This window comes from Macaca nemestrina, chromosome 3 (assembly GCF_043159975.1).
Source record: "Macaca nemestrina isolate mMacNem1 chromosome 3, mMacNem.hap1, whole genome shotgun sequence".
Classification (NCBI taxonomy): domain Eukaryota; kingdom Metazoa; phylum Chordata; class Mammalia; order Primates; family Cercopithecidae; genus Macaca; species Macaca nemestrina.
Window position 1 is genome coordinate 135,051,941 of NC_092127.1, and position 19,652 is coordinate 135,071,592.

The 19,652-nt window shown below is 36.9% G+C and overlaps 1 protein-coding gene across 3 annotated transcripts in view; it reads right to left on the bottom strand.

Moving 5' to 3' along the window:
* The window catches only part of LOC105477317 (ADAM metallopeptidase with thrombospondin type 1 motif 3), a 281,319-nt gene that overhangs the window by 110,524 nt on the left and 151,143 nt on the right, over positions 1-19,652 (bottom strand). The window lies entirely within an intron of this gene.

The following is a 19,652-nucleotide window of genomic DNA, read 5'->3' on the forward strand; positions in this document are numbered from 1 at the left end:
AAAAATAAAAAAATTAAAATCATACAAAGAGAAAACGATCCCTCATGAAAGTATATCATTAATAACATTTAGAAAGGACTATGCAGTGGAGAAACAGCTGTGAAGCAACTCAAATGTGCCAAGGTTAAGGGAAAATTTTGTAAGGTCCACCCGAGTGTGTCACAAATTAAGTGACTTTTTAAAAAATCTTCTGAAAAATATTTTGGAACAATAAAGATAATAGGTACCATAACAGAGGAAATCTGGGTTTATATCAATATTTAATAGCCATCAACCAGTCAATCAATCAATCACAAATGCTCCATACACACCACTCTAACAATAAAACCAGTTATTTACATATTCTAGAGAATAAATACAAAATAATGAGAGATGAAATTACATAGAACTCCAATTTACAATAGGTGTTTAGCTTATAATTCACTTATATTTTTCTAATGATGCGGAGAGAGAGAAGGAAAAGAAGAGATGCATGTGTATAAACATGCATAGGCCTGCAAGAACAAGAGACAGAACTGAGTGGAGAAGCGGGTAGGAAAAGGAGAGGTGAAGCAGAACTGGGAAGAAGTATCATGAATACAAATGAGAGAAAATCTGTTTCTAGTCTCCAGCACTAATTCAGGTATTTTCAAATTTTAAGTGTAGTAGAGGGGCAAATATCTTTAAACCATGTTTAAATAAGTAGGAAGCACTAGAAAAGTTACAGAATAATCAGAACCCTATAGTATTAATTTGAGAAGGATGGCATAAGAATTACATTACAAAAGATTAACCATATTAACCAACTTTTTAAAAAGCCCCTGGGATTCTTCATGACTACTTTTAGTTAAAATAATAATAAGTACATTTATGATGACGGTGCCAATGATGATATTCTAAGTACTTTATCTCATTAACTCTCAAAAGAACCCAATGAAGAAGACACTATTTTTCCCCATTTTACATGTGTGAAAACTGAGGCACAGAAAGTTAAAGTAAATTGTCTTAGATGGAGCCTGAATTCACTCAGGCAGACTACATCCAAAGCTTTTATTTTTAACTTTGTCATTTTGACACTTCATTTCCTATTATCTCATGCTTTATGAAAACGTAATATTCAACTAAAAATAACTACATTTCCTATACTGATTACTCATGACTTTGGCAAAGCAAATGTTATTATACAGGAAGGAGCAAAAGGGTATTTTTCTCCTGTGAATTAAGAGAAGGCTTCAGTAGCATTTCTCCCATACCAGTATTCCAAAGCATAGCAAAAACACCTGTCTGGGAAAGCGCTTTATTTCCTAAGCTGTTCTATAAATACCTGAAAGCTATTTTAAAAACAAAAACAAAACATAAACTGTTCCTGAAAACTTCCATGCCTTTCTAACTTCCCAATGGTGACTCCTTTTTCCTAGGTTCCTAGAAAAATTAAAAAAAAAAAAAAAAAACTGGCTAAACTTTTTTTTAAAGCTTCTTTTATATTCTGGGAAATGAAAAATGATTATGAGCTTAATATGAGCTGACAACCCTAGATAATTGTACTGATGGATTTATAAGACCCCAAACAAGGAAAATGATCTTCCCACTGCAGTCTGCACATTGGTCCACATCTGTGGTACTATGTTGAGTTATGGGTAACATTACTGAAATGGGACATTTGAAATAAAGGGCGAGGGGTAGTTACAGGGAAGAAAATCCGTTTCCTCACAGCACTTTTTGTTTATTCTGTGTATATTGTATATTACGTGTATATTTTCACTTCTCAAATACTAAACATATTTATTATGTGTATATTGTCTCTCTCCCATTGCTCAAATTGGTATTGGCCAACCCAAGCTACAAGGTTGAGGGATGGAGAAGAACAGGAGGAAAAGGAGAGTGTTTCTGGCAAAAGAATTGGCATTTCCAAAGGCCCACACTGAAGATAAAACTGAGCAGTCCAGGAACTGAAATTTCAGAGCAGCTGGGGTATAGACAGTGAAAGAAATTGGTAAATGAAAGCCCTGGTAAGTTAGGACAAGAAGGGCTGGATGGCAGGTCAGGGGAGTCATGAGAGGCCAATGAAACGTTTTAAGCAGGGACCAAATCTCTGTGACTACAGTTGGATAACAAACTTTACTTGCACCATTTGAAATCGTTAATATTCAACTGTTTTAGACCTACAAAAGTGGCAGCTATGCACCATTTAACTTCATTAAAACCTTCCTGAAAGGAAGCAGGACTAGAAAACCAGGAAAGTGTTCAATAGTGAAGGTTAGAAACACACACACACACACACACACACACACACACACAAAAAAAAATATGGTTTCAGTGAAAATATTGAAAATATTGTTATTGGAGCAGAGTAACATGATGACAACCTGTCAAGGCTATTACAGATGGGATACTTCTTCAGGAAAAAAAAAAAATTAGAAGATAACCTACAATCTGATTTTAAGATCCTGAAAACCCATAGAAAACTCAACAACCAATTCTAACCACCCCACCCTATTTTTACAATGTAAAAAAAACTGTATTTTTACTCTTTCACTTGAAGAAATATGTATGTTCCAGGTGCCTGGCCCTATGCTGAGCACCATGAGTATAAAAATGTTTCAGGCCGGGCGCCGTGGCTCAAGCCTGTAATCCCAGCACTTTGGGAGGCCGAGACGGGCGGATCACGAGGTCAGGAAATCGAGACCATCCTGGCTAACACGGTGAAACCCCGTCTCTACTAAAAAATACAAAAAACTAGCCGGGCGAAGTGGCGGGCGCCTGTAGTCCCAGCTACTTGGGAGGTTGAGGCAGGAGAATGGCGTAAACCCGGGAGGCGGAGCTTGCAGTGAGCTGAGATCCGGCCACTGCACTCCAGCCTGGGCGACAGAGCGAGACTCCGTCTCAAGGAAAAAAAAAAAAAAAAAGTTTCAAGGATCTTAAAATCTAATATTTCCATGTGGATAGTGGCTGCAAGTACAACAGAGAAGTGACCCCTTAGACCTCACTGCTAATGGCAGAATGAGGACCAGAACTTGTATCCCCTGACTCCTGGAGACCAGGGCCCTTCCCACTGTACCATCCTGCTGATATTTCATAAGCTTCACCTGAGATAGGCAGTTGTGCCTCTTAGCCTAGACATTCCATCTCGAAACAAGAGGAAGGGCAAGCATACATAATTAATCATGGCACTGTAACTTTCCACAGCCTTTATATTTCTATATCTATTTTCTCCATGTATAGCCTCATCCATTACCACCCTATCCCATCACAAACTTCCTACATATTTAAAAAAAAAATCCATCCCCTTAACCCAAAGTAGTGGGAATATTACATGCACACATCATAGCAGTATTTTGCACTTAAAATTCATTGTTTCAAAGCATCTTGATAATGTTTCTTGTCTCTACCTGATCCTAAATTGCACTGAGGTAAGATGTTAGCTAGGTTTAAGGCACACAAGTAGTTGTCTTTGAGAACAGTTGTTTTTAGAAGAGGAAAAGAATAGAAGAGAAGCCAAGGGGATAGAGGAATATAAATTTTTTCATTGACTTCTTTGCCTAAAACCAATTTGTTTTTTTCACTTTTATTCTTACTCTAAGTGAATTCAAAGATAATTCGAATAGCGACTTTTAGTTTTAGGAGGAACTAGAAAAGAAATGTTGATGCAGTCTTTGTCTTCAAAAGAGTATGAGTAAAAAAAATTTATTCTACCCATTAGATTTTTTTTTTTTTTTTTTTTTTTTTTTTTGAGACGGAGTCTCACCCTGTTGCCCAGGCTGGAGTGCAATGGCGCGATCTCGGCTCACTGCAACCTCCGCCTCCTGGGTTCAAACGATTCTCCTGCCTCAGCCTCCCGAGTAGCTGGGATTACAGGCTCCTGCCTGTAAACCCAGCTAATTTTTGTATTTTTAGTAGAGACGGGGTTTCACCATGTTGGTCAGGCTGGTCTCGATCTCCTGACCTCATGATCCGCCCGCCTTGGCCTCCCAAAGTGCTGTGATTACAGGCATTGGCCACCGCGCCTGGCCTCCATCAGATATTTTGCAACGGAAATATTAGTTTCCATCTCCTTCCTTCTTATAATCTCAAGATGTTAGATTAGGATTGGAATCTGTTGTGGGATACTATATAGACTTGGAACCAGAATAGATAACTTGGACCAAAATGCCCACAACTTCTCTCAGACTAATACATTTCCTCTTTGTTGTTTTAATTTTTTTCAAATATGTAAGTAATAAATGAATACATAATTGAATTTTAAAATTCATGCAATAAAAGATGCGCAAAAGTCTTCCCTTAGCATCCCACCTCCCAATTACTATCCCATTCGCAAAGGAAATCAGTATCTGTGCCATCACTGTCACCAAGTTTGTCATTAAAAATCAAGAGCTAAATCTTGTTATCCTCAAACGTAATATTTTGACATATAATGATAACATACATAATCCTTTCCATATACAGAATACTTAAGTAAAGTCACAACCAGCAAAATAAAAAAGATGTAGAGATCACTTATATCATTTTATTAATAAGATAGTATATACTTACTTTTAAATACATGTAAGACTGCTGGATTAATGAACTGATGATCCAGGCTAGGAAAGAAGGTTAAGAACAACAGCTCTTCAGCATCTATAAGTAGATTAAATTATCAGCACAAACCATGTATTGATTTCTGGAATTTGTTTTATTAAGAAACTAAATTTGAAAACAAGCTGTATTCATGCAAAGGACAGTAGAAGATTAAAAGTAAACAATCTAAACAGTCATTATCTGGATGTAAATACCAACTCACTCTTTTCTTTTTCCACACTGATTTTCCCACAGGAAGGAACAGATTAAAGGGTGGATTACTTCAAGCACTATAAAGGTCTCTAGACTGACCCCACTCTTAGAGGGAGCTCTTTCAGAGGAATAATGCTATAAAGAACAGTGAAAGCCCAAAAAACCCCACAGCTGAGCCCTTCAGAGGGCCCCATTCAGAGTCCCCATTGACTGCCCTGGCCTCTCTGAGGGGATTCAATATAATTCACTGCCCACCAGAATACTGAATTCACAACAGAGGGAGAAAAAAAAGGGATGGTGCTGCTTTGCATCTGTTTAAATCTTCACAGAAATGTTAAGGGGGTTAATCTTCTACAAGTCCAGTCATGTGCTTTCACAAAGGGCCAGGAAAGGAGTCGCAAAGCCCGCCATGACTCAACGGAAAGCTCTTTGTGTCTTCCTTTCTACACCACTTCTGACAAAGAAGCTGTCTTAAGTTCATGGGCCTCTGTCTCTTGCATGAATTCTAAAGTCAGTGAAGCAACAATGATGTCATTGCTTCTGGAGACCACTGTTGCCCGAGATAATGAAGATCTTTTCACCCACGACATCGCCATTTCTGCAGCATACATTTCTTACCCTTTTAAATACAAAAGTATTCTACCCATTGTGGGGTGGGGGGTGATGTATGTTTATTTTTTGCTTATTCAAAAGAAGTCATACTGAAACATGTTTCCCTCTCACCAAAACATCTTCTAAAACTGAACTAGTAAATAATACTACACTAAAATAGTTGATTCATACACTTGAAAGGAAACCAAAAGTTATACTTTTGAAATTAGATATATTATTCAATTAATATTCTGATACTAAATGTCTAGTAGTTTGGTAGGCAACATATGGTATGACATGAATAAAATCCATTTCTCACCCTTTTGGTCTCCAACATATATGCACATTTGGCTTTTTTTTTTTTTTTTTTTTTTTGAGATGGAGTTTCACTCTTGTTGCCCAGGCTGAGTGCAGTGGCACGATCTTGGCTCACTGCAACCTCCGACTCCTGGGTTCAAGCTATTCTCCTGCCTCAGCCTCCAGAGTAGCTGGGATTACAGGCATGTGCCACTACACCTGGCTACTTTTTGTATTTTTAGTAGAGATTGTGTTTCACCATGTTGATCAGGCTGGTCTCAAACTCCTGACCTCAGGTGATCCACCCGCCTTGGCCTCCCAAAGTGCTGAGATTACAGGTGGGAGCCACCGTGCCCAGCTGCACATATGGCAAAAGCAAATTAGATTATCTAAAGAATATCAAATAGTTTAAAGACAGTTATTTCCACAAATTAAAAAAATGACAGACTCCTTTGAAAACAACTCAAATAAGGACATATTCAACTCATATATCCATATATGCAGTCTAGCATATATAAGGACAAAAAAAAAAAAAAAGGCAAGGCTAAAAAAGTAAGTGTTTAGGCAATTCAAAGTTCAGTAGAACCAAAATAATGAGTGTATACTGGGGAGTGGCATCATTTATGAATAATGAGATAAAACAGATAAACTATGGAAGTACCAGGCAATGGAGGACAAATATAAAAAATTTATATTTTATCCAATAGGGAATTGGGAGCCACTAAAAAATTTTAGATTAAAAAATGACATAAAGTATTTCAGTTTACAACAATGACTACATCTTCGATCAAAAGCAACAATCTCCAAAGCAGAGATTGTAAACGCATACAAAAACATTTACTGGAATATGGAGAAAAAGAATTTCTATAGTTCTCTTTATTACAGTCTTCGTAATTTATAGCTTCATGAAAGTTCTATAATACATAGGATGCACATTCCATAATGCATAAATGATAGTAGTATATTTGTGTGTGTGTGTGTGTGTGTGCATATCCACCGCATGTGCTGTGGATACACAGTCCACAACATTTGGTAACCTTCTATCTCAAAATGGAATAGAGGGAGATAGGTTTAGAAACAGGAAAACAGTTCAGGATGCTGCTGCAGTATTTGAAACAAAAATTATTAGGCTCTGAACAAAAGTGGAAATAACAGAGCCTGGGTGGTTTCTTGAGAGCTATCTGGATGTAAAATTTGTGGGTACTGCCTACCAACTGGATAAGGGATGTGAAAATCATGGAGTTAACTGGGTGGATGTTGGTGTCATTTACTAAAACTGGAATATAAGAGGAAAGGATAAAGAGGGAGTAGTCCAGGAACTGGTGGAGGGTTAGAAACAAGCTCAATGTTAGCCAAGCTGAGTCACAGGTCTCTGTGGAGGACCTTAACGAGAGGTAAGGTAAGGAAAAAGCAAATGTATCAGCACAGTTTTCTCATGAAAGATTTTGTTATTTATTTTGCAAGTAAATCAGATAGGAGGAGCTAAAAAACATTTCAATGAATTAAGAATTAAAAATGTATGAAGTAACATAATAATACGGTATATGACAAAGTATGAAAATCAACATAACTTATAAGAACTATAAAATATCAGGAAAAAAAAAACTTTCAGAGAAAAAAAGAAATGATGATACCCACACTGGATAGTGAACACCAAGTGGGGGTGACAAGAAGACATTGCAGATGCAGAAGAGAGTATGACTAAATTTACAGAAAGAACAAGCAGGGGAGACGATGAGGAAGCCTAGTTAACTGCATCCCACACTACATCAGAGCAGGCATCATACGTTCTCTTTTCCTTCCATAAAGATGGACACATTACATTACTTTTAAAGCACATTATGTTGGGGTATTTACAACTATGATTTAATGACTTAGGAAACAAATTTTAAATATTATGCTTTCTGGATTTATAAAAGTACTAAGTAATATATATAAAACAAAGAACCCTTATTTCTGCTCCATTCCTGAATCTTATACTCAGAGATTGGGTAGGAGTCAGGGGATAGCCTAAGGAATGCTGTTGTGCTTTTATTTTAAAATTTCTAAAATTAAAAATGAAATGGTCATAATGATCATGAACAGCCTCAAGTCAAAGCAGCCCCATAAAAATGTCTGCCCTGATTCTTAAAATGGGCTCAGCCAAACCCACTCCTTCCTTTTCACACTGGAGTTGACACATCTCATGCCCTCAGCACCTCTCACCTGGATTAGTACTTCAGGAATAAACACCCCAAGCTATTTTCCCTGCCTCCACTCTCTCACTCCTCTCTATACTCCACAAGTGTATTCTGTATTCCGCATTAATGGAAGACAGATTTTCTAAAATACATATTATAGTACATAACTTCTGTGAGTATATTTTTTTAAACTTGTAAAATAAGGTTCTTCATAATCTGGCATTAACCGTTCTAACCTGAGACAAATATAAGAAAAGTATATCAGACAGGCGCAGTGGCTCACACTGTAATCCTAGCACTTTGGGAAGCTGAGGCGGGTGGAACATGTGAGGTCAGAAGTTTGAGACCAGCCTGGCCAACATGGTGAAACCCGTCTCTACCAAAAATACAAAAATTTAGCCAGGCGCCGTGGTGGGCACTTGTAATCCCAGCTACTCAGAAAGCTAAGGCAGGAGAATCGCTTGAATTAGGGAGGCGGAGGTTGCAGTGAGCCAAGATCATGCCACTGCACTCCAGCCTGGGCAACAGGGTGAGACTCCATCACAAAAAGAAAAGAAAAGAAAAGAAAAGAGAAAAGAAAAGAATACCAACTATAGTTTTGACTGTGGTAAGACAGGAAAAGGGAGAGGAAAACAGGAGATAAATTGTGAGCTAACTGCCCATCTTGTGTAGGGCACCATATCATTAAGAGCATCTTGAGACATGCAGAATTTTAGTTTTATAGACGAGGTAGTGATATCTAAAGAGGCTTCCTAAAGTGCTGCAAGTGACAGAGCTGATAATTGCAGAGCTGTGATTTGAATACATGTCTTTCTGATCACAAAACATATACTAGAGAAGACCATGGATATTCAGTGAACATATCTGAAACTACAAAAAGAGCATCCCTTGTAAACTATGTAGGATACAATTGAGTGTAAGAAAAAATCCACTACTAAATTATAGGAGAAGAAGGAGACCCAAAACAACTGATCGAAGATAGTAAGGGAAAAGGAGGCTACACTGAGGGTATCAGGAGAAAAACAGAAAATTTAAAGAAACAACCTGCTATGAAGTGTCATCATGAAGAGGACCAGGAAAATAAATTCTGAGAATAGCAATCTGTTGAAATTTTTAGGTCTCTGCAGAAAACTATTTATGTAAATTGCTGAGGATGAGAGTCATGTTGAGGGGGAGCTGGATAACAGATGAAGGGTGCAAAACAAAAAATTTTCTTTAGAGAAATGTGGTAACAACGTTGATAAAATAAAGTATCGGCCAGGCGTGGTGGCTCACATCTGTAATCCCAGCACTTTGGGAGGCCTAGGCAGGCGGATCACCTGAGGTCAGGAGTTCAACACCAGTGTGGCCAACACCGCAAAACTGCGTCTCTACTAAAAATACAAAAAAAAAAAAAAAATTATCTGTGCATGGTAATGCACGCTTGTAAACCCAGCTACTCGGGAGGCTGAGACAGGAGAATCGCTTGAACCAGGGAGGCGGAGGTTGCAGTGAGTCGAGATCATGCCACTGCACTCCAGCCTGGGCAACACAGCAAGACTCCGTCTCAAAGTAAATAAACAAATAAATATCTGCAAAGGATGAAAGGGCCCAAATTCCAACCACATATTTATGAAGACAGAGGACACTTATATCATCTTGGAGAGTCATACATATCTCTATGAAAGTTCACAAGATGAAAACAAAAGAGAAAGAAACGTGTGATACCAGTGACTAAGTAAGCAAGTTCTACATCCTAATTCTGGAGGACCCCACAAACTACCTCTTCTGTGCTGTGCATCTCACTCCTGAGTCCCATTCAAATCCCACCCTCCAACAGTAAAAAGAATACAGTCCTGGGACTTCATTACCCAGTCTGGGTTTCATAATCAGACATCTAAGGTGGTAAGTGCAATTTCAGATTACCTTCCTTGTAATTTTCATCTACAAATTACAGAGAATCTTTGACAGTATGGGCCTTCTTCTATGTCACACTAACTGTTCTACTTCATTTTTCACCTTCCCAAAAATTTTTGGTTGAGAGCTTTTTTGTTCAGTTTTAAAAGTACTTCCAAAGCTTTCACTTTATTATCTAATTAAAAATGTGGAGAAACTGTGTAAGTTATTTTTCTGGCCAGGCATGAGCCATCAGAATCTGAGCACTTTGTGAGGCCTTGGTGGGAGGATTGCTTGAGACCAGGAGTTTCAGACCAGCCTGGGCAACATAGTGAGACCTCATCTCTACAAAAGAATAAAAGAAATTAGCTGAATGTGGTGGTGCACAGCTGTAGACCCAGTTACTGGGGAGGCTAAGGTGAGAGGATTGCTTAAACCCAGGAGTTTGAGGTTGCAGTGAGCTATGACCATGCCACTGCACTCCAGTCTGGGCAATAGAACAAGACTCTTCTCTGAAAAAAAAAATTATTTTTCTTAGCAAGGTTCTTAACATTTCTGAGTATCAGAATCACTCATCATTCATTTGTTCAATCAATATTTATTGAAGACCTACCCTGTGCTAGGCTAGACCCTGAGTAAGCAATGTTGAACAAAAAGGAAAAATTGGGGTAATCCCACCTATTTTATATAATTCTTGGGAGACTCAAATGAAATAAGTTTTCGGGAGGAACTTAGAAAACTGTCAAGAAGATACACACCCACACACACACACACACACACATATATATATACCATGGTGCAAAACCTAGACCCACACTCTCCAGTACAAGGGCCATTAGTCATATGCAACTATATAAATTTGAATGAATTAAAATTAAATAAAAATAAAAGTTCAGTTTCTCAGTTACACTAGTCACATCTCAATAGCTACATATGACCAGTGGCTACCATACTGGACAGAATTAATTTAGAACACTTCCATCATCACATAAAATCCTATTGGACAGCAGTTTCCTAAAAGCTGGGAGTAGAAACATGAAACAGAGTATCTGAATGATGCCAGGGTTGAGCAGTAAGTGATACTATGATGAAAATATGCTACAGGCCAGGCGCGGTGGGTCACACCTGTAATACCAGCACTTTGGGAGGCTGAGGTGGGTGGATCACCTGAGGTCTGGAGTTCAAGACCAGCCTGGCCAACATGGCGAAACCCCATCTCTACTAAAAATACAAAAATTAGCTGGGCGTGGTGGTAGGCTCCTGTAATCCCAGCTACTCGGGAGGCTGAGGCAGAAGAATCGCTTGAACCTGGGAGGCAGAGGTTGCAGTGAGCTGAGATCACGCCACTGCACTCCAGCCTAGGCGACAGAGAGATACTCCGCCTCAAAAAAATAAAAATAAAAATAAGAAAATATGCTACAAACCACATGCTCAAAGACAGTGGCTGATAATTCTTTGTAAGATTATAAAACCATCACAAAGGAAAGATGTAGTCGTGATTTCAAAAAAAAAAAAGAAGTCAGAGCTAACTTATTGACGGCTTAGTAAGTATGAGAAACTAAAGCTAATTGCTTTAAGTCAGTATTATATATAATCCAAAGAACAATGCTTGGAGTAAGCATTATTATTTTCTCTGCCTTGTAGATGAGGAATCTTAAGCACTGATAGGTTAAGTAATTTGACCAAGGTTACAAAACTATTTAATGGGTAAGCCTTTGGAATAAACTCTACTAAAAGAAAATAAATATTTATGTAACAATAATATCTAAGACACTGAATCGATCTGGTTGAATTAGTTATTATGAAAACAGCATCAAGGTAATATCATATCACTATGTGCCTTTTTTACTTTTAGTGATTAAGAATTATTGATAATAATATTTTCCCCATACTATCACCATTAGTTAGTTCTCTAAACTTTGTCTTCTTTCCTCAGGAATGGCCTCCTTTCTCCCAGTCATTGTATCTTGAATGAAAACCCAAGCATCTTTGAATATTCACATGAAGTCCCTAAAACACTTGAGCCTTCACTGATATCTCTAAAGTCACACAACATATTTTCTAGATCATTCACTATAATGCTAATTGCAAAATGATTTGGTTTTAATACTAATCTTTACTGATGTATGCTATACTATTTGATGAAAGAGCATATATTGAGCATCTGATAAATAAATGATAATAATAATTACCTTGCATCAAGAATACCCTCAGTGTTCATCTAAAATTTATCATTTGCAATTTAATATCGTCTTCACGGTTTTTGAAGGCATAAAATATAAACACCCAGTCTATCTCTAATAAAGGCTTTAGTTTTCTCACGAAGTAGCTGAAACATGTTAGCTCTTTTTTCCTTTCTGTAATATAGGAAATAATAAAGATTATTAAACAGATATATGTTAGATAGTCTTCTATCAAAAAAAGTCCATGCTTAGATTTATTATTTCTTTAGCGTTTTAAAGACACAGATTGAAGATCTAATCTCAAAATGAGCTGAAGAGATCAGATTCAAATGTGAATCTGTTTTTACAGAATAACCTTGGCAAAGTTTACTCTAAGAAATGTAACACAGTGGGACTGTCTTCCTTTGGCTACAAAACATCTTTCATAGGAATGTCCATTAAGGTCTGGGAGGTGGTGTGAGGGGAGTGTCCAAAGGGGTTGAACAGAAAATGTGCGGGATCCCATCTCAATGCAAAGTGTTCTTACATTAATCAAAATATATTTTCAGAAATAGTTGCTTATATCTAGGTCTTATATTTTAGTCCCCATACCTGGAAATATGGGGGGTATTCCCAAAGGACTAAACACTGAGTACTTATGGTTTCCCATCCTCATTAGTTTATTAGTTTCTCTGCTGTATAACACAGTCAAATTGTTCTTTAAGCTTAAGTCACTGGAACTGGGTACCTAAAGTAAGAAACTGCCATCATGTTTGATCTTAATTTTTCCTTTGTTTTTGCCAAGAATTGAAGAAGACTAAAACAGATGATCTCTCTATTTGTACTGAGGGAGGCCTGGACATGGTACCTCTGCCACTTTTCTATTTCTGGATAAAAAGTTAGAAAAATCTGCAAAAGTAAGTACATGGCTTCACGGTGACCACATTAATACTATCTACTCTCTGATGTGCACAGATAACCCTAAGCAGTTTTAATAGTATCAAAAATAAAATATAATGCTTCTATATTCATGAAGAAAATTTGATTCCTTTTTACTCACACAAAAATTCTGTGGAATTTGGGATAAAACTCAGTATCTGCAGATATTAGATAGAAAAAAATAAGAGTCAAGTAGTATTAAGGTCCCAAATTTGGGTATACAGACATCAGAAAACTGAAAATTGCAAGGTTCTCCTAGTTACTCACGATGTCAAAGCTATATTTGTGATGTTATAAGTGAAAAATCATATGGTGAAGTGTGCTTGAGCCATACAGAAAAATTTATTTTTTCTAACATTAACTTTATTCTTAACACTATTTTTTGCTATTTTGCATTTGACATTTTATCATTCCTCATCCCAACTTAGAGATAAAAAAATTTAAAAAAATAGAAAGCTCCTAACAAGAGTCCTTTCAACAACCCTTGAACACATATGGTTTCTGCAACTGTAACAATTTGAAGCTACAACAATGTGGACCACATAAATATTAGAACTTGTACAATGGGGATAATTTTGGAAAATATTCCTCCATGACTTTGTGTGTAGATAACCTACTTAATAATCAGCCCTAAGAAATGTCTTGGAGGCTTTGAGTCAATGGAGAGAAAAGGGAAGGGATGGAGAATATTACATAGTAGAAATATTGCATCAAGAATAAAAAAGAAACAAATAAATAGAAAGACATCCCATGTTCATGCATTGGAAAACTTATTGTTAAAACTTCCATACCGCTTAAAATACCCAATGTGCTCTACAGATTCTATGCAATCCCTATTAAGATTCCAGTGGCATTTTTTATGGACATAGAAAAAATAATTATAAAATTCCTATGAAACCACAAAGGACCCTTGGTAGCCAAAATAATCTTTACAACAAAGAACAAAGCTGGAAGCATCATACTGTGGGACTTCAAAATCTATATCCAAGCAACCATGACCAAATCAATATAGTATTGGCATAAAAACAGACAGACTAATGGAACAGAATAGACAGTCCAGAAATAAACCCATGCATATATGGTCAAATGGTCCTCCACAAAAACACACACTGGGAAAAGGAGAGTCTCCTCAATGAATGGTATTGGGAAAAGTGAATATCCACATGCAAAAGAATGTAATTGAACCCTCATCTTACACCATACACAAAAATCAACCCCAGATGGATTGAAGACTTAAATGTAAGAACTGAAACTATAAAACACCCAGAAGAAAGCAAAAAATCTTCATGATATTGCTCTTCACAATGATTTCTTAGTTGTGACCCCAAAAGCATAGGCAACAAAAGCAAAAATAGACAAGTAGGACTACATCAAACTAAAAAGCTTCTACACAGTGAAGAGAAAAATTAACAGGGTGAAAAGGCAACCTATAGAATGGGAGAAAATATTTGCAAACCATGTATCTGATATGAGAATAATATCCAAAAAATCTAAGGAACTCCTTCAACTCAGTAAGCAAAAGAAGCAAACAGAAAACACATGCACAAAAACAAACAAACAAACAAACAAAAACAAAACACACACACACACAGAGAATAACTTGATTAAAGAATGGGTGAAGGACTTGAATAGACAATTCTTCAATGTAAGACAGACCAATAGACATATGAAAAGATACTCAGCATCACTGATCAGGGAAATAACAATCAAAACAGAAGTGAGACATTACATAACACCTGTTAGAATGCCTGTGGTAAGAAAGATAAGTATTGAGGAGATGTAGAGAAAAGGGAACACTTGGACTGTTGGTGGGAATGTAAACAGTGCAGTTCCTAGAAAAAATAAAGTATGTTGAGGCTCCTCAGGATATTAAACAATAGAACTCCCATATGATCCAGAAATCTCACTTCAGGGCATATATCCAAAAGAACTGAAATCAGGACCTTGAAGAAATATTTGCACCCTGGTGTTCACTTCAGCATTGTTCACAATATCCAAGATGTGGAAACAACCTAAATGTTCATTGATAGATGAATAAAGAAAATGTGGTATACACATACATGGAATATTATTCATCCTTTTAAAAAAAGGATAGATCTCATGTTAAGCATTCTTAACACAATATAAAAAAATATAAAGAGACTCAATATTCAGCTCCTAGATTCAAGTAACATTTATAAAAAACAGATTTGTAGGCTAGGTTGTGTTAAGAGAGAAAGGATTTTCTGAATGCTTAGCTTTCACACAGTACATTAATGGTAGGCCTGGAGACCATATCACAAACTTTTTAAAATTTGCTTTTGTTTTATTTTCCTCTTGTGAAGAGAAACTCCTGTTTATCATAAGTCTTACTCATTAGTCTGGATTAGTGAAGAAAAAGCATATAATTAGAGGAAGGAAAATACAAGGTTAGCCCTTTTGGTCTTAGGCTGCCTCTGGATGAGGGAAATAAACAGAACTAGGAAGACAGTGGTTGTAATTTCTTCCCAGTTCCCTTCAAAACCAAGTCTCAGATGGGGACAGATAGGATTAAGCATTAAAGGATTAAAATACAGGATTTTTACATACAGATTCAAGGGCTAGGGAGAGGTTCTTTAATTTGGATTAAAGAGACTAAAATATACAAATCATCAAGGAACTGTAAGAGCCAAAGCCTTTTCTCCCGCTCTGTTTTGGAGATTCTGGAAAACACTTTATGGGCAGCTAGGACATCACTCTGTTCACAACCTAAGAAGCTGTCACTTCCCACAATTCTTACGCAACAAGAACAGCAATATCTGAGTCTCCTGGGGAGCCTATGAGAGACAGCTGCTGAATCAGTATTGATGTGGTCCCACACCAGAAGCTGTGAGTTAGTGGATCATATAGGCTGGACAAATAGCAGTCCCAGCCAGAACTCAGGGTGATTTGCTGTACTAATGATAATGAGAGGAGACTCTAGTCAAGCTGGCAGTAAATACCAACAGGCTAGCAGATACCATGCAGAAAAGATAGCCAGCCCAGCAGTGCCTACTTGACCAGCCAAAGGAGCCCATACTATGGTTAATATAGGATTTTTTATACAGAAATTTTAATAGACATATGATGCATTCAACATTATAAGACAGCTAAGCTACTTTTTCCTGTTTTTCTTCCTTTGTTTTATCCTTGAACATTTATAAAGAATTAATATGTACCACAATGAAATCCTTTTATTAATAAAACGACTGTTCATTTTGTAGTCCCTACTACTTATAGTAAATTCTTGGTTTCCCATTTACTTAATTCCTATTTGAAATATAAAACTTGAAATTAATTCAAATTACCTGAGTTAGTTGCTTTAGTGTAGCCGTCATTAGGTAATGAAAGAAAGAAATGGGAATGAATGATGTTTTTATGTACACTGCAAGTGGGCTGGGCAATATTCAGGTCCTGAGTCTCAATATAACGGGGGCCACATAATCAGGAAATATGACAAATCCAAAGAAGGTAGGGTTTTTATTCCACAATAAGAATCCAGGTGATTGTTGTAATAATTTTGTCCAATTTCTATGTTTCAAACTGCAAATCAATAAAAATAGTCCCAATATCTTTCAGAGATGCCCATTAGTAATATGTGTAAGTCTGAGCTGGCAGCATTTTAGAACACTGCTTCCACATATTTAAGAGGAACGGTGCTGGCAAGTGATGAAATGATACCCTGAAGAACTTAGATGACAGCAACCTTAGGTGAACCACACAAACGTTTCTACTGAGTTTTCAAATGTTGGGTCATCAAACAGAAAGGGATATTGAAGGAGACAAAAACAACATATCCCAGCCTGATTAACTTAATACCTTCTTTAAACATATTAGAAAGGTCCATTTACTGTACATAGCAGTGATGTCCACTAGGGCTTCCCATGAGACCCAGAAGCAAGCCAAGGCCAGGCATATGAAATGAGGAAAGACAATGTATGTCTGCATACATTCCCATACTGGCTTTCCCTATATGTCACCCAAAAGTTAGGAATGAAGAAATTTAAAAAATGGTTCTAATACCCTAATTTCCATTAGTACAAGACTCTTGAGGGTCATTGTATTAGTATAAGTATCATAGAACCGGACATAAAGAAAATTTGTTTTTATTATTTGTTTCACCTTTTCGTGAGACAAGGACCTTTGGGCTTAGACATGGCTTTTATCCCCGTAACACGTGGAATAAAATCTGACAAAACTTGAAAACACAGAAACAAAATCTGCCAAAGTGCGGATACAAAAGACTGAACTTAGGGAGCAAAATGTATTAGTACCCCCAAGACTTGACAATAAAAGAATATATAGCAATTTGTAAAGCACACTAGAGAGAACCAAGGCCTTCCACAGGAAATGAGTGATAAAGACAGCCCTATAAGAAAAAATGGACACAAAGACTTAAGATATTTGATATTATCAGTCAGAGCTCTCAAATAAAAAATATCTCAGGTCAAAAGCACTGAACAAGTTCGGGGGGAATATAAGTGGTTACAGTAGTTCTGAGAGATGAAAAAAATTATTTTCAACAAATACTTCAATCAGACTTGTAAAACATATTTTTCCAGATACTTAGTAAGGTGCTGAAAGTGACAGGAATGAACTGTATATTTGGTTGTTTACAATAATCTCTATACAGTCTTACTGAGGAAAATAGCTCCAATCATTCCTAAAACAAATACTTTCAGCATATAGTCCAAAATTCAAGAACTTCCACTGAGAATTTTTAAATTTAGATATTTAGACCAGACAGGTAACAGCTGAAAATTAGAGCAAAATTTCTAGTATCCAGAAAGAACAAAAGCAAGTATTCAGCTCCTGTTACAAAATTATGCATTAAAAGAGCATTTGTTTTAGCCTATGTGTAGTTCCCACATTTAAATTGACAGTAAATTCATGTAAACTCAAACAATTTTCAAATAAAAATACTATTTCAGAGCTACATTTATTTTTCCCATGTTTTCTTTTTCTTTAACAGACACCATCAACTTTTACCCCATATATCCGGAAGATGTCCGGTAGGAAATCTCATACGAAAAAGATCCTCTAGACCGGGCGCGGTGGCTCACGCCTGTAATCCCAGCACTTTGGGAGGCCGAGGCGGGCGGATCACAAGGTCAGGAGATCGAGACCACGGTGAAACCCCAACGCTACTAAAACTACAAAAAATTAGCCGAGCGCGGTGGCAGGCGCCTGTAGTCCCAGCTACTCAGGAGGCTGAGGCAGGAGAATGGCGTGAACCCGGGAGGCGGAGCTTGCAGTGAGCTGAGATCGCGTCACTGCATTCCAGCCTGTGGGACAGAGCGAGACTCCATCTCAAAAAAAAAAAAAAAAAAGAGGAGTGAGAATAACCTGACTCTTCCACAGAGATGTAGGAGCTGCACACACACACACACACACACACACACACACACACGTACACATTCTCAGACATACAATTTGCAAAATCCTAAATGAACATGTTCAGGAGTGGATAGTATTGATTCTCATAAATAAATATTATGTTTAAAGTTAATGCTTGATGATCCAGAAAGGAAAATAAAACGACAGAAAAATGACATCTAATTTATAGAAAATTATCTTTTAAAAATATATTGAGCGCCTGAGCTATAAATAAAAATGACGAAACAAAAGATTATTAAACCTCCAGAAATGTCTGGATTACTAACACAAATGCTTCCCACTTACTAACATGAAAGTTTATAAATCGTTGTACCTGGAAAAAAAAAAAAAAAAGAAGTACAGGCTTTAAAATGTGGTTAACGTGGAATACTATGCGCCATAAAAAAGATGAGTTCATGTCCTTTGCAGGGATATGGATGAAGCTGGAAACCATCATTCTCAGCAAACTATCACAAGACCAGAAAACCAAACACCATGAACAATGAGAACACATGGACACAGGGAGGGGAACATCATACACCTGGGCCTGTAGGAGGGTGGGGGCCTAGGGGAGGGATAACATTAGGAGAAATACCTAATGTAGGTGATGGGCTGATGGGTGCAACAAACCACCAGGGCACGTGTATACCAATGTAACAAAACTGAACGTTCTGCACATGTAACCCAGAACTTAAAGTAGAATAAAAAATAAAATACAATAAAAACAAAATAAAATGTGGTTAAGGAGGCACACTTGGCATGAGCAGAGTCAAAATGTACTCAAAATTCTTCTAAAAAAAGGATCTATCCCTCCTAAGCAAAAGCAGTTGACACGTGAGAAAGCAAACACTACATTTTGACAATAGAGTGTGTTTTATATTCTAAAAGAGCAAGTACATTTTAAATACTAGCGAGCTTTTTCTTGGTATGAACTGCTTCTTCATGAATCAGTAATTGATAGAACTTTTTTCTGAGTAGGCAATTACTACATTTAAGAATCAAGATCTGATCCAAATGATCTGAATTGGCTTTCTACCTTGATATATGTTTACTGCCTTCAATTTCACTTCAGTCAGTCAAACATATCTAAAACCTCCCAATTCTCTTTCTCCGTTAATGCAAGATCAAGAACTAAATAGTAATCCCGAGCTCTGAAGTCTCAACACATTTTGTGTCTTTTCCTCTTCAATTCTTTATTGGAAAAAAAAATATGGATTTACATTTGTAACACTTCAATCCTGGTCTATCTATGTCCTAAATAAGCTCTTTTCATTGAACCTATCCATACAGAGACAGAAGAAACTCAGTAAGGCAATTTAATGAAAAAAATAAAGTATTATCCTTCATGTTTCACATCCGAAAGCTCTTTAACCTTCACTCTGCTTCCTATTTTATGTAATAATTCAATCTTCATATTGCCTTCATTTTGTCAATAATTGTTATAAATACCCCAATTGTGAAACATACAAAACCAACCAGACAAAAAATT